At 41.8% G+C, this 25,474-nt stretch overlaps 1 protein-coding gene across 2 annotated transcripts in view; it reads right to left on the reverse strand.

The window, feature by feature from the left end:
• CNTN4 (contactin 4) overlaps positions 1–25,474 on the reverse strand; it is a 336,631-nt gene that overhangs the window by 290,500 nt on the left and 20,657 nt on the right. For both annotated transcript variants that reach the window (XM_040593681.1, XM_040593676.1), the window contains exon 2: positions 7,156–7,200. The gene's annotated coding sequence lies outside the window, so the exon portion shown is untranslated. The remainder of the gene's footprint in view (positions 1–7,155; positions 7,201–25,474) is intronic.

Genomic DNA, 25,474 nt, shown 5'->3' on the forward strand with positions numbered 1-25,474 from the left:
CTAGGATAACAGACTGTGGTAAAACCTAAACAAAACTAAAGAAAATCAGGACACATCTGTTCAGCATGAAAACAGCTTTTTCTGTCTGCTTCTTGTGGAAGAAGAAAAAAAAAAAAGACGTCAAGGACTGTGCTGAAGATACCATCTCACATATCAAAGCAGGTGATACAGTAGAATTGTTATAATTCTTGTGGAATGAGAAGAACGAAGATGAAGAAAATGAGGAACAAGAGATCTCTGAACTACTTTGAAATAGGGCGCCACAAAACTGCTACAAATTCCCATTAACTTTAGCAATGCATGAAATGCAAATATTGGGCAGTTAAACTACCGAAATAAGTACTTTACAGTAGGTGACAACTAACATACATTGCTGCACACTCATAACTGGTAATGAGTCACCAGTACAAAGGAAAATACAGAGCTAATAGAGTGCTACAGGAAAGAATTGATGGAAAGGAGTTTTATGTGAAGAGGAATGAAAATAGTGGCTGTGAGTCTAAAGTGATAACTTCTAAAAGATTTAAAAGTGGCAAGGGAGCTGAAGTGATAAAAAAAGACCAGAAGGAATTACATACTGGAGACAAAAAATGAGTCATATTCTGATTCCTTCTTCATGCCACATGGTGTATCGAGGACAGCTGCCACTCAATAAGTACTGAAATAACATTTTACTAGAAAACTCTGAGCAGGGCAGTTGCACTACATCATTCCTACAGATCCCTTCCAAACTCTACCATTCCATGAAAACTAGACTTGCAACATGTTATACAAGAAGTTTTATGATTCAGAAAGAGTAAGATTATGAGAAATAGAAACAAAAGATGTGTTTCCAAGCAAGGAGGCAAAGATGTTCTTCCCAAGATGGTATAAATAGGTGTGATGATCAGGTTGAATTAAGTAAAACGAAAAGATTTTATTTTCCTTCTCAAAGGGGATACTAATATAACTATGCTCCTAAGTAAAAGAAACTAAGACTCAGAATTCAAAAGAGACTTCAAAGTTCACCCTAAGGAACATTCCTTTGTTTGGCAGACTGATCCACTGAAGCAATGCCTCAGTTTGCCAGAACACTGTTGTTGGAGCAAGGGATGCAAACATACACTTAAGACCAATATAGAAAAAAACCCAGATAGACCAGGCAAGCGTTTTTCAAGAAGACTAAGTCAAGCCATTACACCTTTCTGCAGAATCATACAGATAGTATTTTATACTGATAACAATAAAAGGGTGATAGAACAGGTTCTAGTAAAGATAAGACTAAGTATTTTAATCTGCAAAGAAAATATTAATTTTAACTAAAGATTTCCTGAAGCACCTTAATTTCTAAGTTGTTTATTTCTTGGGAATTGAAAAAAAAAAAAGAAAAAATGAAGTATGCCACAAAGAACCCTTAGGGATAGACAGGCTGTGATGTTTCATCCAGACATCTGTTTAGTTTGGGATTTCCTAATTCCTAGCCAGAGGTATCACTTTTGCAGTTTCAGAGTGCTCCAGCACCATGTATCTGAGCAAATATCTTTAGTATACTGGTGCAGCATCGAAACTGGCAGCAATCATTTCATATTTCATAGTTTTAGCACCAAAAAACATCTTTGTGTTTGTTGACTTTAGCATTTTTTGCCTTATGAATATTGGGTTAAGGGGCATGTGACATGCAGAGTTGGTACACCTCATTTACATTTCTAAAGTAAATGTTTAATATTCCAGTATTCTGAAATTAATTTCCTAAATGTTAATTGATGCTATTGAAAATTGCTAAGGGCACATTCAAGGCATTTCAAACAATTAACACAAGACTTGATAGCAAAGCAGCCATTTTGGTAATGGTCAAAACCACTGCCACATCTCTTGTCCCACCTGTAGGAAGAAACATTTACTTTTTGTGCTTACTACAACTCTTGATTAACAATCTACTAGAGAAGTGTCAAATACGTGAAGACCAAGCAGCAGTCCAAACTCAACAGGTGCATTGGGAAAATGCACCTGTCAATAAATGAAGAATTCTGTCATTCCAGAATTCTCACTACAGCATTTTTCAAGAGCTCTACGCTCACCTAAGTAACCTTTGAGGCACGAGCCACCACGAGATACAGAATCATGCATGTACCATCTCAAACAGAAAATCCTACTGTGATTTTAATTGAATTACAGCAGGATTTTTTTTTTTTTTTTTTTTGCAGAGCCTCTAGACTCTGTATTAGAATCAGATCTGGAGTTGGAAGGGTCCCATAGGGATCATGAAATCCAACTCCCTGCTCCTCACAGGGCTACCTAGTGCTTGCTTCCAGTGATACAGCAGTTTATTTCTCAGTACACTAATCCCTCCAGAAGACAGTTTCTCATTCCTTTTAAGTAGTGCTTCTGACAGCAGCTACCTATATCTTTGTTGTTTAAGGCTCTGCCTTTTTTATTAAATAGAAGTAGTTTATCTCAGACATACTTCTTTTGCTTTCAGCCTCTACCACTTGTACACCCATGAGCAGGCTCCATCTTTTAGCAGTTCAGGAGTTGTCCTCACAACGTACTGCTCCTCTACACCTGTAAGCTCACCTGATGACAGTGTTGCAGGAACTAAAACAAAAAAACAACAACATGGAGACAGAAGAAAGGAACCCTGAAGCCCAAAGGATAAGCAGCAGGCAGTGACACCCACCCACAAACATAAGCCAGCTGTGAAATGTATTTTCCAGATATTGTGAAGAACATGTTTATTCTGCAATTTACAGGGGACTCCAATAAAGCTGCCAAATGGCTATTTTAGTTGCTAACGTAAAGGGTGCAGAAAGTTCAATTAATAGGAAAAAAAATGGCGAAATAGGCAAAAGCAACTGCCAGGACGTGCCTCTACCCAAGCAGGAGCAGGGAGGTGTGTGCAACTATCATTCAATAACGCCTTTGAACCAAGGTTGATGTGTCTTGACCTGGCTGTTCAAGCAATGGCTTAAAACCTGATCAGTTTAGCAAGTCCTTATTGCAGTAATGAACTCTTTAAAAATGCCAGAACAACTTCTTTTGACCATAATAATCCAACAGCTATTAGCTGTTTATCTCAGAAAATTAATCCTCAAAGGGTGACCCTCATGTCCAAAATATGCTCTCAGTCGTGAAGAATGATTGATAGATTATTCCAAGCCAGTCCACAGAACCACTGTTAGTGGCTTTTAATCAAAGTTACTTTCCCCTTAATCAAAGGCTAATGCAACGTGAAATCCTTAAACATGGGCTGCACCATAAGATAAAGTTATCAACCTTGAAAAGGCTGGAAAATAGCAATTTGCACACACAAACACAAGATTCAGAACTACCATCATAACATGCATCATCAATCACAACCAACAGTGGCTTTAGCAGGACTATTTTCAGAGTATATTAAACTTCATGACATCTTAACCTTCTTGTAAGGCCAGGACCTCCTCTCAGTATCAAGCAAGAGCAGAAGGGCAGATTTGCTTCGTGCAGAAATATTCTTTCCATCAGGTTCTGCAGGGAAGAGCATTGCTGCCTTACCAGACGTTCGTTGGGTGTTATTTTCAGCTCTGCACACCCACTCAGGGATCACAGACAACATACTCTGAAAGACAATACACCCTGAAAGCTCTGTACCAGCCAAGGGAAAGCTCCCTGTGGCACGGGGCACACCTTCGGGCTGCCAAGCCAGCCTGCCAGGGGAGAGCTGGGCAGGTGCCGTGACTTTTAACGGAACTATTACAACTTTTGCTCAAGTATCCAGTTGGTGCTTTTGTAGTCATCACGCTCTTATGAAGAAGAGTCAAGCCAGGAGTACCCCATCCTAAATATTACATAAGAAACAGGAGACGTCTCAAGCAAAATGCTGCCCCTGAAATAATTGTAACTCCACTTATGTGTATCAAAAATTGTCATTTCATTCCACTGTAAAGTTACCAAATTATCTGAGGTGCAATGGCAAGGAAAGAAGAGACCACTCATCTTTCAAAAGATACCAATAAACCCACTGTAAAAATAGGAATTTTGCAAATTCAACTTTTTCCAATTCAGTTTTAATTGTTCGAGCTCTCCACACAGAGGGAAGCACTGGTGGCACGAGAAACCCAACGCATACAAGAAGCAGGTGTCCAAGGAGAGGGCTGGCAGGCACAGAGAGTGCCGAGGGGGAGAAAGGAACAGGATGGAAGGAAACCAGCAGGCCATAAGGGAGGAAAGGACACAGCACATACTCAGGAGAGCATCAGGGAAAAGAGTAAGGGGACTTGGTGGCAGACACCTGGCAATAAGGAGCCTAGGAAGGAGGACAGTTATTTTCCATGGACCTTGAGAAGCGGAGGGATGTCTGGAGATGACAATTCCCGTCTTTGAAGGAGTGCTGTAAGGTACATATAGTAAGACGATATCCAAGTAATCCTCTTCCACACCAACCCGCAGTGCTTCCACCCAAGCAAGTTTCCACCTGGAAGGGGTGGCACTTCTCCAGATCCCAGCAGCCAACAGGTAACAAGACACAAACACTCACACACCAAGCAAGGGGGATGCTACCCCTTCGGTGCTGGATGCCAGTGGGGGAAGAACAACGCTACAGTTTCAAACCACGCCACAATTAACTGCTATTCAGACTACGAGGCAGAAAGCATATTCCTTACTATTTCCTTTCTTAGAGCTATTACCCAGCACATTCAGTATTCCTACACAGGCAAGGACATTTCTCCAACACAACGCTACGCTGTGTCTGCTGGTAATATTTCTAATTAAAATTACACTGTAAGCCTGGTTGTTGAATACAATGCACAGATGCCACAAGCTAAGACGACTGTTAGCCTGTAACTGTTTTAATTAGCTTGACAGGTAATAAAGTAGAATTTTATAATTATACTATTACAATGCACAAACGTTTCCTTTCAAATCTGTACTTACTGAGTCACTTAGGTAAGCAACAGCCAGTTTTGGCTCACCAGACCAGAAGCAAAACCGCAAATTTGCCTTGCTTATGACTTGGCAAGGACCACATGCTGCTCAGGACTGTGGGCTAGCAAATCCTCCCCTCCCTTAGAAATGCAGTGTGTACAAAACAAAAATTGCAATCCCCATCATAGTGTATTTGTTGAGCATAACACATGTGACCCCTCCAATATCCTAAAAAATTGTGTTGTGCTCACTTCTTTGGAAGCACAATGCTGGATCTCAAGGTATGCTGCTAGCCCTGCCAGCAAGGGGCGAATTTTAGACACACACAGTTTGCACAAGCTCTCTGCTCAGGACATCTCAGAGCTTAGATCAGACTGCTATTCTGCCCCCCCCTTCCCACAGAAGGCAGCTCTGGCTTAGGGTCCCATTATCAGACCTAAACATCACATGTTGCATCACTGAACTTTTAAGCATCCGTAATATTTGCCAAGCACTTCTCCACACAGCTTTTTTTTTAATGACCACTTCGCTACAAACACCACACAGGTTATATATCACAGAACTGAGGCATTTAACACAAATTCTAATCACATTCTTGCTAATGAGAAGTGTTTACCAAATAGTTACGCTGTTCTGTAAACAGAAAGCAATTTCCATTCTTCTGTCTATAGTGGTGTCAGTATGTGCAAGCCATTACTACTGTGCATATAGCTGTCTACTCCAGTCGTTCACACTTGCTATCAAACTGGCATTCAAGGATTTGGAATGCAGAACACAAGCCTGCAGCCTAAAAATAATATCCTGAAATTTGATCCTGCACTTCTTATTCAGGCTCAATTAATCAAGGTTGCCTAACTCTTCAGAAGTACTTTTCATCAGCAAGATTGAAAACACTTTCCAAATGAAATGGGTATCAGTATCTCCTTTTTACTATGAGGAACCTGAAAATGAGATTTCACCTGAGAAAGGGCTTTGAGGCTAATTTAGGAGTATTGTCCAAAGGGATGAGGAGTCCATTATTCAAAGTTATCTTTTATATTAAGAAATAAGCTTTTCCTTTCAGACCACTAGCAAGTGATACATCACAGAATTTATCATACTGTCTTTGAAAACCTCACACAAAGATAGCTTTGCAAATTTCAGAAGGCCCAGGCTGAATAAAAATATGTTATTTGATCTACAGCAGTAATTCAGTTTTCATTGTAAACACCACCAAGGACTAAGGAGAAACTTCCTAATCACTCCAAAAAAACAAATTAAGAGATTAAATATTTTGATCAGAAGGCATCTGTAACATCTCTCTGGAACAGATAGGACAACAATGCCTAAAACTACGAAGGAAAACCACATATTTAAAAAAATATTTCATTGTAAGCTCTGGAAAGTTTGGTTTTTTCCTCCTTTGGAGATAGCATTTCATACTTAAAAGCATGTTGTTGTTTGATAGCAGTTTTATCCGTGGATATTGGCTACATGGAAGCCAAGCTTGGCAGGGCAGTTCTGGACAGGGCAAAATCAAGGTAGTAGGGATGCAAAGGAGGGCACAGCCTTCTGTTCTTGGCTGGACCAGAGCTGACCACTCCACAAAGCAATTTATTTCACACTTAAATTTGTGTTTCGTACTTGCTGTTCCAGGGGTTGAGGGGGAAAAAAAACACCAAAACAATAACTGCCACATAAAAACACCCACAAGATGATTTCAGGTTATATAGGATAAAACCCACCTTTCAACTAAGAATATTGATTCCATTAAGAAAATCTGAGTTTCAGAGTGACACAGGTTTGTTTGGCCAATTCAGCTATACAGTCAATTATTCAATGATTACGCAAACACCAATTTTGAAAGCCTCTTCACAAGGAAAATAAAAGCCTAACCAGAAGAAAACCACTATTGGTAACAAGATATCAATATCCTTCTGTAAGAAGTTCAATCTTCATATCACATACATTCTTTTAAACAAGGGTACATTTACAAAAATAGTTTTCTGAAGTTTGTCTTGTTTAAAGACAAGCTGTTCCATATCCTCCATAAACCTTCCGATGTGGAATTGGATAAATGCAAGATATACACCCTAAAGAACTTAAATGCAGACTTTTCATACTTTTTTTTTTTTAAAAAAAAGGTACACAAAACCCACTGATAGTGTACTGAGAAATTAAGGGGCATATTCTTCAGTCCAAAGCACAAGCGATGCAAAGATTTTGACATTCAATGCAATGATATTAAGAAGAGAAATCACCAACAAATCAAAATTAGTATTGAAGTACTATTACCTTCTCCAGTGCATGATATGTAGACTTCAGTCAAATTTCCAATACCTGAAAAATAGAAATTCACATGAAAAGTCATTTCTACTGAAACTGATACTCAATTCATTCTTATATGCATCAACTTATCTTGAAGAGAAAGAAGCTCTTTGATTATTTTTAGTTTTCTGTTTTCATAGTACCACAAGATAAAAGCAGGAAACTGGTCAGACACTCTGTGAATCAAGCAGTAGAAAAATTCTGCAGTTCCCCCCAAGTCCACCAAGGTCTCCCTGCCTGCGGCCCCTGCCAGGATGCACCAGTCACCAGCCCCTGCTCCAGACGCTGCACTACCCTCCAGCTTCTCCACCTGGCACTACCTGAAACTTATTTTTTCAACTCTGACTTCACTAAGGTTTGAAATTCCTCTGGCTCCTAAAGGCTCTCGCAGTGAATCCCCATCTTCTCCGACAGCTCAAACGCTCTCAGTCTCCCAAAGCTGGCACAACCCCCCAGCTCCCCCCCATTGCTGCTAATTCAAGGCTACCCCCAGCTGACGACAAACCAACCTAAATCCCAAAAAAAGGGCTGAAGCACAGCTGTTTCCCAAGGCAGTCCAGTATATCTAAACTACTCATTGATCAGATTTTGAAAAGGAGAAAAACAACGGGAAATCTGTTTAATAGATGTTTTAAATCAGATAGTGTCACATGTTCAGTAGCTGGCTATGGGACACCAAGTACATATGGTAGATGCAGAAGATACATGACACACGTATGAAATGAGAACTGGGTGTGCGCTGTAAGGCAGCAAACATGCCAAGAAATACAATCAACACATCCCAGACGGCACAAAAAAATAAAGGTCTGACATTTTGGCCTAAAGATAAACATTGGTCATCATTTTTCAACTGAAGGGCTGTCGGCTGTGTTGTAACTTGAGGTGCGGTTACCACTAGAGCCAGAGAACCCCTCCTGCTCCTGTTCAAGTGTGAAACACAGGCAATACTCAAGTCCCTGAGAATACAAAAGGCTTCTACACCACATGCTCTCACCAGTTCTGCTGTGGGAGATTTTATGCCAAGGAATTACGTTACTGGTCATCTACAGGCATATGATGGCTTCATTTACCGAGGACGTACCACTCACAAGCAATCAGCAGCTGCTAGGAAGGACCTGGCAGGACATTTCTCAGCCTGCACTTCAGAGTGACACGAAGCGAGAGGAGTCACAGGCTGGCCCGTCCGTGGTTTTGCACAGCACTGCTTGCCACCCGCGTTTGCCGGAGGGAAGAGCTCCCTCCCAGTTCAAGAGACCTGATGGGCAACTGGGTGGGATCCGGCGCCAGCGCTGAGCATGGGCAAGCTCACTGCTAGAGGAACAGGCTCCGAGGAAGGCAGAGCCAGATGGAGCCCCACCAAAGTGAGCACAACACTGGGTAGAGCGGATAAATATTTGACATACAGAGCTACGCTAATTAGACATCAAGAAGAAATGAAGGGTTTCATACCAATCAAAATATTACTCTATTTACTGTAACTGCTTGACTTATCGCTTCAGTCATAGAAAGTTTAGGAGAACAACTAGCACAAGTTAAGAAACGCTCCAATGCCAACATCGCTGCATATTTTTAAGACACCTACAAATCCATCCCTTGCTGCTGAAAACAAAGAAAAGCTCCCCAGTTTTTTACTTGGAAAACTCTGATCTTCTCTGTACTTGCCAATCCATCCCTGACAGACCCCTAAGCTTGCGTGGGCAAAGAGGGCAGAGAGCCAAAGCAGAAGGGAGGTTTCTTACACAACACCCACCACACAACCTTCAGCACTGCATCTGGGTTGGGTTTGGGTTTGTTTTGTTTTTTTTTTAAATCCCCATCATGCTGGAGTGCATAATTGAGCTAGGTTGGAGGGGGTTTTTTGGCACATGTGGGAGACACTGGATCAAATCTTCCTTTTTCTCCTCCCCCACAATCCCAGCAGACGCACTTACTACTGAGCCTATTCCTGCTTTCTTCTGTTGGAGCTGCTCACATCGGTTAGATACTCACACAAGCAGGATATCTTCCCATGTGCCCATTGAGTGCTTTGGATACTGAATAATTTGGGGGTAGAAGTAACAGATGACTGGTTAAAAAAAACAGCTCTCCATTATGACTTCTCTCTACTTAACAGATCAAACCAGCAGCATGCACCTACTCAAATCCTTCAGAAATTTCAGCTTCCAACAACAGAAACACTTCTGTGGGCAATTTCTTAAAACACTTTGCACTGGCAGAGATATTGATTTAAACCGGGGAACGGGCAAATTCAGAATGTTTTACTTTCAGTACAGTATTTCATCCTATAACAACTGCAAAAGGCTGAACATCGCTGCTCTTAGTCAGGTGTTCCAGATGGTGATTAAAGTAATTGTACATTATCCTCACAAGCAGCACTGAACCTGGACTTTCAAGCTTGAAAACCTAAGGCATTTAAATTACACGGCCCCCAAGCATTCAGCAGTGCCCAAGCAATTTTGCTAAATAACAAAAAAAAAACCCATAGCCTGGAGGATTTGGCCATAGCTTCCAACCAATTCAAACACACACCTTATCCCAAGCGGAGAACAGACTGGAACAGGTACTGAGGGAAGCAGACAGTGCTCTCTCCCCTAGGTGACACTATGGAAGACAGCACACTAAAACCTGAATTTAGCAGCTTCAGTATTTTCTGCATCCCTTGTCAACAGAAGGCTTTGAAAATAAAACTTCATAACACAGATATGAAGTTGTCTCCAAAGGAAAAGGCAACAACACTCTTTTAATGTGGCTCCCCAGTCACCACTTCAGTTGTTCTCAAAGCTGTAGCTTCCAAGAAACCTAAAAAGAAAATCAGGTTTGTGCAACCCTCATTTCATGTAGAGGCACAGCACATACTTCAAGGAAAAAAAATCACTTAATGATGGAAAATAAAAACAGAGAAGCACCACTTCATTTCACAGAAATACAGTGTAATTGCACAAAAAAAAAAATCTACTTTCCAGGTGGGGGCAGTTCTCTGGGAGCTGGCAACAGGACGCACTGATGAGAGCCTGAAGCGCTGTTCTCTCGTCTGCTGCCAGCAGAAATCCGCATGCTACGTTCCAAATTTATATTGACACACTAATGCAGACCAAGCTGAGAGAAGCTATCCCACAGAAAGCTGAGGTGCATTTCCCACCTGGAAGTTTATTAGTATAATACGTAAATGCTGACAGTTCCTAATGCATCTTTCCTCAGAGCACTTACGCGAGGTAAGACTGCAGAGTAAGGATGATGGCATTTCTCTATGGAAGGAAATCAAGCCTGGTTCACGGCAGGAATGTTACTGATGCATCAGGCTCTGAATCCCCTAGCCAAAAATTTCCCTTGGTCACACACAACAACTAATTTGCTGATGCTTTTTCATCTTTTTACTGTCTCTAGCTCTATTCTGGGCTTAGGTTTATTGAACTAGCTTACTCCAGCACTCTCCTGTATTGCCTGCCAAACCACAGCCTAGTCTTGTCCTATCTTCCAAATCCCATTTTCAAGAAAGCTTAAATAAGGAAACCATGAGACTTTGCATCTGTGCTTCACTCCAGAAGCCCTCAGACTGCAGGTCTGTATCTGAAACCCCCTATATAGCATTTAAGAGCTTTCTCCACTTCTGTTTTCCAATACGAACTTGATACCCTTCAAACATTTCACTTTCTATAAATGCAATATTCTTCCAAAAAAGCTAAGACATAGGAGAACCACAAGCCTGCTATCCTGTAGGCTTATTAACACAGGCTTATTTAATAACCAAGTGCATCTGAACCTGCTCTTCCTTATTTTCATTCCCAGCAGTCCCACCAGCCTTCACTAGGAAAGATGTTCCCTGCAACTGTTCCTATTGCTGTCCCTATTCCTGCTCCTGGAGGACATTTCTCAGAGCAAAGCCCCCACACACACACTCACCACTTCCACCTTCTCAAAAACAGCCAGAGGAGACCAACTCGGATGTATCGCCCAGTTTTACTACCTATATCAACAGACCACCAGCAAGTGGTCCAGCAAAGGTGGCACCGGGCATCAGCCACATCCTTTCCTTGCACCAGGCACACGTCTCGCACGATTTATCTAGCATCATGTACCAGCTGCAGCCGAGACATAGCGCAGCCCTTCTTCAGTCGCGTTCGAACCCTTGGCTTGCCTCCTGTTTGTGAATTCAAACATTGTTATTAACACAACAGATTGATTATGGGAGCTAAACTGAAAAGGCAGTTTTCTGAAGCTGAAATATAAATCCAGTGCGCATTTGTCACAGAAGTATTTCCTGCGCTTTTAAACGTTGTTTAGTGAGTCAGCCAAAAGCGTTTTGCAAGTGTAATCTATTTCATGGAGGAAAAACCCAAAAAGCCTAATCACCATTACAGCTCTCCCAGGGTTTGATAGGTTTAACTTCAAAGTAAAATGCTATGAAAACAGAGATCCCATGTGGTTTATCCCAACACAAAAAAAAGTGAAAATTAAATATTTCAAAGTGTTATTTTGAGGTAGCAAAATGCCTTGGTCTCATCAAGTGGGGATGAGCATTACACATTTATATTGGATTTTTAGGCTTTACAATGCCACTTGTTTGGTGTCATTTTCTTCTACAAATGAAGAGAACATTGACCTGCATGATGCATATTGATAGTAAATCTTTAGACACCAGAATTCTTTGGAGAGATTGTCAGATCTTGAAGTGATTCACCAGCTGGTTCATAAATTGAACCTGTAAGCTACATAACCTTTAAAATTGTCTTCTATTACTTAAAAAGGGCTTCCCTGCCTTGTGGGAACAGGCGTGGAGCAACTGCTTACTGACTATGCAGGGAAGAGGCACCTGTTTGGAAGATGTTCTTTCAAAGCTATTTTCCCAAAGAGATCCAGGTGAAGTGTCCATCTATCGGTAAAAAGCCCGGAATAACTACAGCAGGTGGCACTCGGAGAGGATGACGTGTTCATCACCTTTCTACTTTAAACACAAAGTAATGAAATGCATTAAATTGCTTTTCATTGTCTATGAGTGATATTCTAGTCTCTCCGAACTGCTGATTAAGAGATCCTTCACTCATTTGCATATAGTGCATCAACCCAGCCACTTACCAAAGGTTATTTTAACTGAACATGTCAGGCTTTGATGACACAAAGGGAAAATTCACTTCAGAGAGGGTCAGGGTTTTTTGCATGTGTTTTTTCATTACCAAGATTTAACAACATCACTGCAGCCTGTTTTCCAAGCCACAGACGGGGATGGGTTGTACCAGCTCCTCACTAAGGAAACTATCACATTTTATCCACCGTCAGCCCAAGCTGCAGGTTTATAATCTTCCTAATTTTTAATGAGATCTCAAGAGCCCCTTTAGTTGCTCTACTGCTGCAGAAGACCCAAGTTTAGCTCCTTCTCCCCAGGGAACGGAGGTTGCACGAGCTCTCCAGACCATCCCCAGCCCATGAGCCACTCTGCTGGCTGCTGACTCCCAGAAGAGTCCACCACAGCTTCACAAAAACCAGATGGGATCTTCCAATATTTCTGTGCTTTCTTTTCAAATTTCTACTTGGCCCAACGCCTGCCTCGGCTGAAGGACACGGCACAAAGGATATTGTTCAATGTCACATCTGAGCGATTCTTCACGTGAAAGAACAAGCAGAAGTTAACAGGCTATACCTACCAGGGAAGGGAGGAGACCATTAGTTCCCCTTCATTTCTTGTTCCTATCACTCTCTCATATTAAATCTTTTCTTACCGAGATTGAAGTGCCAGAAGCAAAAGTTATAAGTGATCAGAGTATCTCTAATCATTTGTAACCAATCACAGAATACCAAACAAGAAAGGTCAGCTATAGAGAAAATAATCAGGTACTAAGTAATTAATGTCTACACAACTTGTAATAATTAGCAATCTTGACAGTTAATTTCACATTGTACCATTCAGTTTTTATTTGAGGTGACAATTTAGTGCTTATTTGCAAGCTAAGGTATGTATTCGCATAGTCCCCTGATTGCTGTAAATGAAGGCCTTAAATATTTACTGCTGGTAAAAACATTTTAAACTTTTAGCGAGATTATCTTCCAATACTCAGCAGTGAGAGTTTTATGACCTTCTGTGTTGAGGAATAATCTTCTGCAACAAGATAAAATGGATGTACGCCCACAGTCCATACTTGCTAGAGCTGCAGCTCCATCACCATTAAACTGTTTGTTTTTCTTTTTAATTTGTTCCTTGTCCTTGTAAACCAGAAGACATTTCAGATCGCCCACATACTCCCTCAGCACCACACTCTCCAAAAAACCAAGGTCTTTTGCTTTCTAAGCTGGTTTCTTTTAAAAGTTGCTACGTTACATAACTGGGTCACGCAGCGCGGTGATACACGAAGCCTGCAGAAGGTTTTGAAGTTAAACACGTCCACACCAACCCCAGAACAGACACCTCCTGGTGCTCACCCCCATTACTTTACACAAAAAAGCAACAGCATAAAGATACTTGGCTTTATATGGCTCTATTCAACCAACACAGATCAAGGTCCAATGAACAGAAGATGCAACAGTGACACCACCAAAAAATAAAAAGTAGAATCAAGGCTGCAACATTGGACTAGAAAGTTCCTAATGGCCTTATCACAAACTGTAGCGTGTTTGGTGCCACCAGGGTGAGCCTGCTCATCTCAAGGGTGCCTCAATGTAACAAGTTGAGTGTTTGGGGGTTTTTTATTATTAATCCTATTGCTCTCTGAAGTCTTGGGGAACAAAGAGGTGGATTTGAAGTTTCAATAGTCCATGCGCCATTGTATTTCCATTTATTCACATTCCGAATATCAGCAGAGGGATGTCAGCAGGCTGCTCCTGCTCTTGGAGGCTCACCAACAGCCCAGGCTGAAGCCAGGAGAGCAGGCGCCTTGCTGGAAGAGCAGCGCTCCGCTCCATGGAGAGGCAGCGGATAACCAAGGGAACACCTCTACGTCTAACGCCTGGAGAAAAACCTCGTTTTTTTAAAGTGCTGAATTGTAACTAAACACAACTGTTGCATAATCAATCTCCAAGACAATCAATTTAGCAAGTCCTGGATGCCACCAGGGAAAGCTAGAAGCAATACCCACAAAAGCCACCTTGACCTTAACAGCCAGCTAAAAAAGGTGCTTATATACAGTATTTTGAGAATTGGAAACCAATACATGAACTGCCAACCATTTGCAGTCTTAATATTCAGCAGAGAACTATATAAAAAAAATATTTTTACCTTATCCAGTCTGCTCTAAGCAGGGCACGGCAAGGAAAGCAAGTAAGTGCAATAAAATTAATAGTACACACGGCAACAGCGAAAGCCTCACTAAAACTTCCCAAGCGCAGAAGAATGTCATTAGCAACTGGGGTACAATAAATGTCACTTCCCTGGAAACAGCATTCAGGATTTCTTGTTCAGAGTAATTCCATCACTAATCAGAAACCCATGTTATGAAATTATATCTCAGTCAGACATTTCCTCCAAAGGATTCATAAAATACCTGAAAATAATGAAGAACTGATAACAAACCACAATCTTCAGTTTTCCAGGTTCCTTCTAATTTATCCATTTATAGATGACGCTAATTGATACATCCAAAACTCTCAGTATTTAGTAGCAGCACACAGCAAAGCAAGGCAAGTACAAGCCAAAAACGAGAGAGCAGGAGCAAAACCAGAAAGGCTGGTGGAAGTAACAGAGCAAAACCTTTACATTTGAAATAAGCCAAAAGGAGTACGTGCCACACAAGCGGCAGAGATGAGACTGTCCCTCATCTGTGACAACTGAAGGCAGTACATAAAGACAAAAGTCCAGGAAATCCATTTATTCAGTGCCATCTAGTTAATGCACAAATTGCATACTTATTTTTATACCTTTAAAAAAATAAAAGGTAAGTCCTGAACAATAAGATTAAAATACTTTGAAGCAAGAGATGTTTAAGTGAAGGCCCACATACACGTACCACCTACAACCAGCACCCCCTCTAAATACCACCTGTAAAATCAGAGGAGCTTAACACACATTAGCAAATTGCTTCCTTCAGATTTCAACTAATTTTGTAACTGTTTTTTTTTTTCTAAATCTAAACAGAAACACTAACAGACCTCAAGTATTTTTCATCCAGCAGGCAGCTACCTCTTTCTCTTTACAATTCCTACTCTGCAGCAATACCCTGCAACAGAACTGGGGAATATTTTATCAATTTATTCTCTTAGAGTCACTAGGTTATGACTGGGAGAGGGGGGAGGAATCTGTTGCAATGTAATCTATCCACATTCAGAAGCACAGAAAGCTATTAGTCTGCGTCCTAGTGATACCAAGCCCTTTTCATACAAACAGTAGAACAAGCTAAGCTACCCAGCCTTGACATCTGTCAAAACAGAACAGGTCTCAAGTAGTAATTTATATGGGTAGCTTTTTTCCTCCTTTCCTTCCAGTAGTTCAATTATTGCAGCAGCATCATGAATAAGTGGTATTATTTTCAGGGAAAATTAGAGGAAAAGAAAAGGAAATATAATAAGCATAGGATTTGCCAAAATCCTTTTTTTTTTAATATATATATAAATTACTCTCCTTCCCTTCATTGTATCCTACTTTTGCGAACATACCGGTTCAACAATTTCCTCCTGTTTCAGATTCATCAATTTGCCGTGATGTCTTCTCCATTATTCAGTCCTATTCATCTTAATCACACAATTAGTTTGCCTACATTAATAGATGTACAGGATGCACACAAAAAAAAAACAACCATGCAGCTCTCAGTCCTTACGCCTACACCCTAGGTAATCTTAAAGTATTAATGAATTTAGCTATAAAAATTAGCATGTCAGCACTCAGTCATGTCATTGTGGAGCACAGTCATGCCTTCAGGCTGTGGTTTTACACACGGATAATTTGTGTTATCTTAAAAAGCAGGCCACGTTTGTTTATACAGCCAGTGGTCCACGAAGCATCAGCCAAGCACGCACAACACCATCTTCCACGGGTATTAAAGCAGGTGCAGGTGGGGAAGTTCTTCGCTTGTTTTGGTCATGGTACCATCCTAAGTGCCAGGGAACATAAAGCCCAGTATTTTTCAATTAGCAGCTGGGTTCTTTCCTGCCCTTAGTAACAGGTACTCCTGCCTTGATCCTTTGGCACCCGAGACAAACTCTAGCAAGAGCTAAGGCCATACGCAGTACCAGGAGCACACTAATAGCAACATGCTTCTCAAAGGCTAAGACTCCCAGCGGCTTCATTCTGCTGGGGCAATGGTCTCTTAAGCTGATGCAGCCCACAGGGCAGAGGGATCAAAGGAGAGGAGCAGGGCTGGAAGCCACAGCTGGACCTGCTCGAGGATCACAAATAACCCCCCCAAAACCCTGTTTATGAAGGTCAGGACTGGGACTTGGCAACCATGAATCCCACAAGCCAGGATAAAAGACTGAGCCAACCATGTTGTATTTTGAGCTGCATAGGCAGAACACCTAGGAGAGCAAACCTGATCCTGAGCGCAGCAAAGCATCACTAGGTTGCATTTTGATCCCACTGATATGCAGAGGATCCGAGCTGGCCGCAGGAGAGTTACATTACAGTACTGAGTACTGTCAATAAGGGCAAAGCATCCAGGATCTCAAAAAAAAAAAAAAAAAGAAAGAAAGAAAGAAAGAAAAAGCAAGCTGTAAAAAGAAAAGGATGTTTGGTTCTAAAACTTCAAAAATATTTGTGTTTTAAGGGGGCGGGGGGGGTGTGTAGTACAAACTCACAACTTTTTTCTAACTAAAAAACAGGAGGAAGCTTTGACCCCCTACAGATCAGTGGAAACTACGCTGCAGCATGGCTGGTGTTAACAGCAAGTGCCAACGTTTACACTTGGCCAAGACACCACGATGGATGAGCAGAGCTCAAGAGAGACAAAACCCAAGAGCCCTTGCAGGTTACTTTTAAACCTGCACACTTATTTTCCATTTCACCAATATGCAGCTGAAACCTTTCAAATGGCAGCACCTTTTTCCAGCTTGCACCCCGCGCCCCAGCGTTGACGGAGGCAGCACCGGGGGTCTGCAGCTGTGTCAGCAGTGACAGCATCCCAGGATCCTGGATGCCACCCAGTCAGCCCGGCTCCTGGCAGCATATGCTTGGGAAGCCTGAACAGTTTGGAGCAGGATTTGATCCCCTCCCAGCAGCTCCACTTCCTTAAATGCAGCCTCCACAGCAAAATAGCCAGCTGGTTAATTACATTGTTCCACCAAACATTTATTATTAGTAAAACAGATTTGTTGTGGCTGCCGGGCCGTGATTGGTGATGTGAAAATATGTTTTGAAAGCCAAAAGGAGAGTACCAACTTTCCCACAATGTGGAAAAATCTGAAAATAAGAAAAGATCTTCATAGCATCTAATATGAACTGTTAATATTCAAGGTATACACAGAAAGTATAAAGTTACCTACATATGCATTAATGTGCTTCTTCATAAAAATAAGAAGGGCCCTGTACAAAATGGAAATACCTTACCTCTCACAAGAAGGTATAAGTATATTGTGTGTATCTCTCTATATATACCACATGAAACGTGCTGAGAAATTTAGCTCTATCAAGACAGGCACTCATACTCTGAAAGTTTCAACAAAGCTGACGTTTTATTACTTCGTGCATACATTACAGTTATCTTAAATAACATACATACCTACAGCCTCGGGTCAAGTGCAGCTTAGAGATAAAGAAACAAGTAGCAAAACTGTTTTGTTACATCTACAGAAACCAGACTCTGGATTTCTGTGTGAAGCCTCTATTACCACTGCAACAAAGTCGACTAGTAAGCACTCAAGAGAAATTAAAGCAAGGCAGGTCAAAGTTTTTCTACAAATGTCTCAAGGTATATGGACTTTCTATAGAAGTTTTGATCTCGTCAAGTATACACGTTTTTCTTAAAAAAGAGTCTGTTATAGCTTTTCCTTTTTAAAAAAAAAAAAAAAGCTTAGGTATTCGGCAAGTAAGCCCATCTTTCTAAGCTTCCGATTTTCTAGCCAGTTCTACTAAAAATGCACTTAATTTAAAATTCCCATCAGCATCAAAATCGATAGTATCTTTTGCTTTTAATTCTACTTGAATCCACTGCTCAAAGGTGGCATGTAACATTAGGGATCTTGCCACGATCCAGCTGGAATCAAGTGCAGCTGATTCATCTGCCCTTCCCACCCCTCTTGAAAGAGTTAAGTCCAATATCTCCACCTTCAAAGTCATTATTCTATCAATAAACTGAATAATTTAGTAGGCAGCTGTTTGAATTGACATTTCTACACAGGTCATAAACTCGCTAGTACACTGAAACCTATGCCTTAACTAGTATTTCCATGGGATAAGGCTGCTCAGGGACTAAGCCTCACACATGCTGCTTGCAGTCACGCACCACGGCACTGCAGGAGTTTCACCTGGCTTTGTAGCCACTTTATGCATATATTGACGAAAACAGCCAGTTCCCCCCCTCCAAAAGCCACCCACTGCTATTTACACATTTTTAAATGAACACTGATAACATGAACTTTCTTATATCTGCAATGTTAAGGATGTTAATCCTCAAAGGCTAAGCAGTTTATGATTAGCACTGGGCTGTCTCAAATTAGGGGAGTGAGGCATGTCAGGGGGTTCTTTTGGGCAACAACTCCTGACTGCTCATTCCCTGAGCAAGTCACAAGGGAACTGGCCAAGTACCTAAAATAAGTCATTGTTTAAGAGAGATATGGGGGGGGGGGGGGGGGGGCACGACAGACACAACAACTATCTAGCAGCTTATTTACTGGACTGGATAAGCTGTTCCTATTTCTTTTCAGTATTCCTCTCACACGCTTACTGAAATGCATGGAAATATGAATATATGTAGTATAAGAGAAGGAAGGAATAAGTAAATGCAATGGCAGGGAGAGCCAGGAACAACACAACACAGAACTCATCAACGCAAAAGCTCCAGTGAAAAACATTGTAAAGCCATGTACTTTTCTATAGTTTGAGCAGGAGTTATAAAACATCCCCCAAGGTCTTCACCAGCTTTAGACCCCAACTGACCACCGTATGCTGTGTATGGCTTGCAACCCAATCATGCAAATAAATATCAAGTACACTGTTAAAGTAGACCCCAATGAGTCAGTGAGAGCCCAGCTCCTAGATGTTTCTGAATACAAATTAATCCTGTTAATCCTTATTTACATCCACCACCAAAACAGCAGATATTAGAGACCACCTTCCAGAGGTCAAGAGCATACAAAAGTGTTCCACAGGAGTCTCATTAGCTACAAGGCTTCTCTGACTGACATAATAGTAACTACTACCACCAACACACCTGGAGACCTCTCAGCACCTTATGTTTGTTAATTCTTGTCTTCACATCAGCCCTCCAGCACATATCAGGACTCGTGTTTCTTTTATATAAATGAAGAGGGCTTGTCTGCAGGACACTAAGCAGCAAGTCAGTAATTAACTCCAGGTATGTGCTCATATCTTCAGGAAGCCAAAGTATTATCTACACACCAAGGGAGCTGTGTAGGATATACCAGAGTAAGGAAAATAAAAGTTCTGAGAAACAGAGCTCAACAGTCACACAAACAAACACAGAGCCTGATCCTGCTTTTCCACCAGCACCATTTACCCAGTGCTGTAGTTAATCCTCACAAAGACAGACACTACCCTCTAGCAAAAGGCTTATCCCCTCCATCTTCTACAACCCCCAAAACCCTTTTGAGAGCACAGGTCTCCCCTGAGCAGAAGAGGGACCCTCTGCCAACTCACCAGAAGCAGGTCCCGGGGAACCCCTCCAGCTCTGCCCCCCGGTGGGGGCCAGCAGCAGCCTGCTCGCCCCCCAAGGAGGGACCCGGCATCTGCCAGCCACCTCCTCTCAGAGCTACTGCAGAGCTCCATCTGCTCCCACCCCACTCCAGGTGTGCTCTGACCCTCCCAACTATGCCCAGCTGGGCAGGGGACAGAGAACCTTCTAGTCACACAGCTGGCTACTGTTAACACAGATTCCTTCCCACACCTGTGTGGAAACGGGGAGATGGGGAAATGCTAAGTGATGACAAAGGCTGAGCTGAAACATGTCTTTGATGCCACCTACCATTCACTCGGGCGGAACAGGAGAGGCATCTCTTGGAGCTTCTCCATCGGTCCCTGCAATGAGGTGACTGCTATGGCATAACGTTTCTGGACAATATGTACCTGACAGTGGCATGGCTGGCAGCTATTTTCTTAAATGCAGAAGTAGCAATGAGAAGTGAAAAGATATTTCTCCTTGAGCGGACATAAAATCATTTACTAAACTCAGGGGTCTAGCCAGCAAAGCAAAGAAAAAACCCTTCATTACCAAGGCACCCAGCAGCTCCCACCCAAGAGGAGACAGGGACTATCCTGCAAGATAACAGCATCCTTCGTGCCACTCAGAGCTGTTTTGTGAATCCCAAACGTTCCCCCACATCTTCAGATCAGAGAAACACAAATGCTAATGAACTGGCCTTGAGCAGGCAGCAGCATGGGGCATCTTCCTCCTCCTCCAAAACCCTTCCCAGCAGACAAATCGCAGCACGTGTAACGACACAAAACTTTTCCCAGAGCTTTTATAAAACCAAGGTATGCTTTCTGCTACATGGCAAGGGGGACAAAAGCCCCTACCTGGATCTCACAGATCCTCTGTTACGGTACCACTCACAAAACACTCTGTTTCTCCTAAAAGGACAAGGGCTGTAGGCTGGGATGGCAAGGAACGGGCTGTGACTGTGAAGTTTGGCATCAGAGTGACTCTAACTGGGGTGATGGGGGACCGAGGGAGCGAGGGTAGCAGCAAGGGGAATAAAATTACCATCACTAGTACTCGACATGAAAGCCACCATTGCCCTTAATGGCATTCATAAAGTATACCCTTAGCAGGTATTACTGTAATAGGGTAATATTTTTTGTTAGAGCTGCTACATGGAAAGCACTCATCCATGCCAAGAACGGAGGTCACTCAGCGCTTCCTCACAGGATGCGCTGGGATTGCTACTCGAGAGACCCAGCCTCTTGTCTATTAAATTCCCTTTTTAAGGAGGGGCAGGCCAGTAGTGTTAGGAGACAGAGAAAATACCTGAAAGTGGAAAATGGATACAGGCCAAAAGCAAAACGCAATCCCACATGCCTACGCTCCCAGAAAGCTCTCCTCACTCACCCAAAGGAGACCCAACTTTGTCTACACAACAGCAATTTTGGCCACAGAAACTGTTAAGACACAGTGAAAAGGAAGAAAAGTCAAAAGATCTGCTCTCAACTGCAATTATTTTAACTACATATAAATACATCACTTTCTTTACAAGGTATAAATAACTATGTGCAATTACATGCTAATTACTTACAATTAAATTGCAGTGTAAATACAGCAATGCACAAAGATAATCAGATGGTTACTTGTACAATGTAAATTAATTGATAACAGGAGATTTACAATTGCAAATTAGCACGATTACATTTTGAATACTATGTTAGATGTTAGGTATTACACAGAGCTCATCACTGAGCTTCCCACCCTCCCCCACGGGGGGCGTTAAGCATTAGCCCTGGCAGCAGGGTACCCCGCTCTGGGGTGGCGAAGGGGGGAAGCAGGTGACAATAGTCTGAGTCAGCACGCACCCCCTCTGCTGTTATTTTCAACATAATTATCTGACATAATTTCCATCACTATCTGTTATCTGCAACATTCTCCTGGCTGCTGGCAACAGGATACTTAGTCCTGATTAGCCTTGGAGGCAGAAATTTTTACAACCTTATCTTTCACTTGCATTTCTGATTCCTGCTCCTCTTAGCTCCATCCGGCACTCAATTTAGTCTCACTTGTGTGGCCGTCTACAGCTATAAACATAAACTGTCTGCAATTTTACGCCTGCAAAATCCCAGGATTTTTTCATTATTTCACCAACATGCAGAAGGCAAATCTACCATCTATTCATAAAATAACAGCAGTGGGTGGTTTTGCTGCTTACTGGAATGTGTTTGTCCTTTTCTTAAAGGTTGTGCATGCCTCTGTGTGTGTATTTGTGTTGTTTCCAAGCGTCTGCCTGTTGTCCCCGGCTCCTGCTAGAAAAAAGATGTTTGTGGTAGCCGTTTGTTGATTTTCTATTGACTTCTGTTTGAGGCTGAAGGTGTTTCTCATTACTTTGTTATAATACACTAAGGATAACAATTTGGCGACACTGACCTCGCAATGATGTTTATTTTTTCTTGCATTAGTGCCTGCGTCAAGCACAGGTTTTTATTACTCATTCTCTGCGTTTTGCTGATTTGGGATTCCATGAAGCAGCTCGTACGCTTGGTGTACCAGCCCACGCGCGGTCCGTGATCTTGAATCAAGCCTTGATGTTACAGCCCTGCTATAATGACTTCCAGGATTTTAAGATGCAGTTCAGTTGATGGGACAGTTCGGCTTAAATGCACCTGACCTAAAAGCCAGAACTCCAACAGATAATTTAACACTTCATCAGTGTCAAATTAGGCAGTTACATGGCAATGCACTGTAGGAAGAGAACAGTAACCTGTTCTTTGGTATAAGCACTCAGAACATCATGGCCAACCTCAACCGTTTAAAGTAATTTTCAACATAAATCTGCAACAGTTGAGATTTTTTTTTTTGCCTTCTGGTTTATGACCCTTTCTTTTTCATTTTATAATTAAACTTTTCAAACTTCATCCTGCAAATAGTGAGAAACATATTTCAAGTGGAAGGGGAAAGTGCACCATGCTGTGCCAACAGAAATAATGAATTCCTCCTAGGGTTGTTAAGGCATGGAGTGATTAAAACTACATCTGCACATTGCAAAAGGAGGTCGGTTTGGTACTCTAAATGGCTGAATTTTTATTATTTCCTCAATAAAGACAAAAATGGTGCCAGAAGGATTATTAAAAACTAAGGTCTCAATTCTCTCTGAATGAGGTTTTTGCACCCCAATGACAAACGTAACTTCACAAATTTGAAACATGAATAGATCCAACGGGAAATGCATAAACACCGGACAATCCGGAGGAATCTGTTGCTTAAGCAGCTCTGAATGCATCCATAAATAAGATCTTCAGGATTTTTAGGGTGTTCAGAGATAGTGAATTTCAAGCAGAATGGGAATTTTCTGACTATTTTTTCCCTGCTGGTAGTCTCAGAGACACAGAATTATCTCAGGCTCCCATAACAAGCTATTTCGTTATAGGAAAAGTTGGCTTTTTTCAAATTATAACCATGTTTGTAGGTTTTTTTTTTGTAATTTCTACATCCAACCCAAACGCTCCAATAGCTTTGAACACACTTTCTAGCACGCGAATATCTTCCCCATGCCCCAGCTTTTACATCACTCCCCTCTAAGCCAGAGCCTGGCTACAAAACTGAGCTAAGATCAAACACAGAGGTCTGCAACACAGGGGAGGGAGGGATGGAGGGAGGGAGAGGGGGACTTACGTATCTTCCCTCCATAGATGTCTGCAGCAAGTGAGATACCCATCAGCACACAGTGAGATCTCCCAGCGTCCATGACCACAGGGAAGGAGAAAGTTGAGAAGAAACCTACTGTGAGCACCCATCAGGTCACCTGGAGCTTGTTTTTTGGTTAATATGGAAAGAAAAGGCTCCCAAGCAAAGCGTGCCTCTGGTTTCATTTCCCTGAGGGGTCAGGTATAAGACCAAGGCATGGTGATCCAGCTTGCACGTGCTTTACTTCTGTGGTTTGGTTAGTAGCGAGGTAAGAACCTCAACGCATGAGACAGGACAATCCAGCTGGAGATCTCTATTCAATTTTTTGCTTACAAAATAAGAAATTATCAGCTCTATGATCTGTAGGTCACACAGCTAGCTAGGCCATGTAACCTGCAGGTTAAACATGCATGATTATATATGGCTTGTTAGAAGTATGACTGAACTAATTGATGGGAAAATCATGCTGCACCCAACTGACCTTATTATTGTTCAGATTAAGAAGAGGTCCCTGCCGAGCAATGACAGCCAGTGCTTCAAGAGTGTTTTCATGTCTAATGCGGTATTTTACCAACACGCAGGGACATTTCACACTGCAGTCACCCCTAGCAGCATCCTGCATCAGATGTCAGAGAGGAACTTGCCACCCATCACAGGAAGCCCGCTCAGTAATCCTCTCAGAGATGCTGTACTGGCACGATCATTAAAATGCATGACATGCAGTCTCGATGCTATCGGAGCAGCAGTGCATGGGAATATGATGTCTATAACAGGGAACATACTGGCTTCAACCTTCGTATTCATCTGGGATACCTTTACTACATCACAGTTGGGCTGACTTATTTCATAAAGGGGAATGGGCTTTATGTGCAGGTCTCCAGCTGGCAAGCGCCACAAGGAAACACCGAAAGCATACGAGCTGCTTTTTACAGCAAGTCCAGCAGAGAATGAGGTTATGATTTTCAGTTTGCAAAGTATTAGCATATGCACGGGTAAGAATATAAAGGTTCCCTTGCAAGAGAGAGGGAGGGAGAGAGAAACAGAGCACATTTTACTTATTCTTCAGCTCTATTATACTTTCTCTGTAGGAGGTGAAAACTGGCAATTACTCTTGAAGATGCACAGGTAGAAAGATAGAACATAAATCAAAATACAAAGAATATGAATACATTCTCTAGTTATTCAATGGATATTTATTCAACCAAGGTGCTTGGGAAAGACTGTTATAGCAAGCCACACAGTACATCACGAGAAGTCTCTCCGATCTGCTTCATGTTACTTAGCAATCAGAAGAAAAGGAGACTAAGAGAAGCGACGATATTGTATGCGGCACACAATCCAAATAAGCCATTTGGAAAGAAAAGGTCGGCACTGGTGGGGTTGACATGAATAGCATCTCTGTAAGATGCAAGTAGTTCATAAATACACAGATGAATTTTGGGAACACTTAAAACAGTTCTATTCCTGCACTCTAAGGGGGTTTTAAGGGAAGAGAGGAAGACATTCATGTGGACAGTACATAATTTTAAAGACCATATTCTTGCTCTAAAAAACAGCCTTTGTGTATTTGAAGGTCAGAATTCAGATGAACTTGCTGGAATTCATATTCACCAGGAAGAAACAAAGTCAGTCCTGAGAAGCCCATTAAAAAAATATAATGTGCTTTTTCCTTAGGAATTACTCTGAAATTGGGTGTCATGTGTCTGACTTAATGCTCTAATGGTATAACTTGAACACTAAGAAAGGATTTACAGGAAATATCTGTTCCTTATCTGATGGTAGAAGGAAACCAAAGTCTCGCAGTCTGACACTCCAAGGTGGCTTGTGTCAACCTAAACCTCCAAAATTAGCTATTTATCATTGGATTA

This window comes from Falco naumanni, chromosome 4, assembly GCF_017639655.2.
Source record: "Falco naumanni isolate bFalNau1 chromosome 4, bFalNau1.pat, whole genome shotgun sequence".
NCBI lineage: Eukaryota > Metazoa > Chordata > Aves > Falconiformes > Falconidae > Falco > Falco naumanni.